At 38.8% G+C, this 1,351-nt stretch overlaps 1 protein-coding gene across 1 annotated transcript in view; it reads left to right on the top strand.

Annotated features, from left to right (window-relative positions):
- Nucleotides 1-1,351, top strand: part of LOC108974170 (neither inactivation nor afterpotential protein C-like) — a 62,171-nt gene that overhangs the window by 45,653 nt on the left and 15,167 nt on the right. The gene's annotated exons all lie outside the window — the stretch shown is intronic.

A 1,351-nucleotide genomic window follows, 5' to 3' on the forward strand; every position in this document is an offset into this window, starting at 1 on the left:
TGTTATGATTATTTCGTTTTATCGAATATCATTTAACTTAAAACAAGAATTGTAATTAATTAATTTCAAGAAAAAAATATGGAATAAAAAAATTACGTGTTTTTAATATTTTCCCAAAGATTAGGAAACTCCCGTTATTAATTTGGTCATGAAAATATTATTAGCGGGTATTYAAAACATTCTGATGGATTATGGAATTCCCGTCATTAGTTTTTCTTTGAAAATATTAAAGGCGGGTATTCTAAGCAAACAAATGATCAACCACACTTATGGTAATTCCTTCTAAAAAATGTGTGAAACCATCTTACTCACATAAAAATGAACTATGCAATACGCTCTAAGTGTCAGGTAGCCGAACAGCTCAAACATTTGCGAAAATGTAGTGAAAAGAAAGGCGGAAAAACTTGACTCGAGTTACAGGACCCAGAGGAGAATTCAAGTCAACTTAGTTGCAATAGCAATATAAAATTACAGTGATTTAAAAATAGCAATCACAGAAATCACAGATATCGAAAAATCGCAATATCGGTCATCTATGTTTGGCACCAGTACTGGAGCGATGGCAGCAACGGGGCGATGACAGCAGCGACTGAATATCAGCACCGATGGCGGCAGAGGAGTGAGGACAACAGCAGACTGACAGCAGTAGCAACGTGATGGCAGCAACGGAATTATAGCAGCAGCGGAGTGTAGGCAGCAGCAAAGCGTCGACAGCAGCAACCACGTGATGGCAGCAGCAAAGTGATGACAGCAGCAGTGATATTAACAGAGACGGGATGGGAGCAGCGAAGTGATGATATCAACGGATAGCGGTGGAAACGGTTTGCCTTTTTTCCGGCTCTTTGGTTTTTACCGGTTTTTAGTCTTTACGGCACTTTAAATAGTTTAAAACACTGTTTTTTTAAAACTGTGACGTATGTAGTTAATTTTTTGGTTATTTCAAAAACTTTTGAGCTTCTATTTGCGCCCACCACTGTACCGCACAAATAATTCAACTTGCACTGTACTTATTGARTTCCACCAGAGAACGTATATTTATAGAGAAGGTCCAACAACGGACAGGCGTGTAAACTGTCAAAAGCTAACAAAATGCGAAAAGCTTGTTTCACCACAGCTATCTAAGAAGGAGAAATCTTAACAGTGGAGCGTGAACAGAGCTGAGCCAGAGAACGTAAAGTATAGAGAAGGTGCAAATTGAATTCTGTATGATGTTCGATTTGGCGGCTAACAGAGCCGATAGAATTTGGGTAAGGAATTCGCCGTCCTCGCTGCTATTTAGCAGAATTGAGCACGTGCGTGGCAGAAATATACGTAAAATGGCTGAGAATAAATAAAGAGAATAGCTTTGTAG

This window comes from Bactrocera latifrons, unplaced genomic scaffold (genome assembly GCF_001853355.1).
Source record: "Bactrocera latifrons isolate USDA-ARS-PBARC rearing strain unplaced genomic scaffold, ASM185335v1 scaffold_535, whole genome shotgun sequence".
Taxonomy (NCBI): Eukaryota; Metazoa; Arthropoda; class Insecta; order Diptera; family Tephritidae; genus Bactrocera; species Bactrocera latifrons.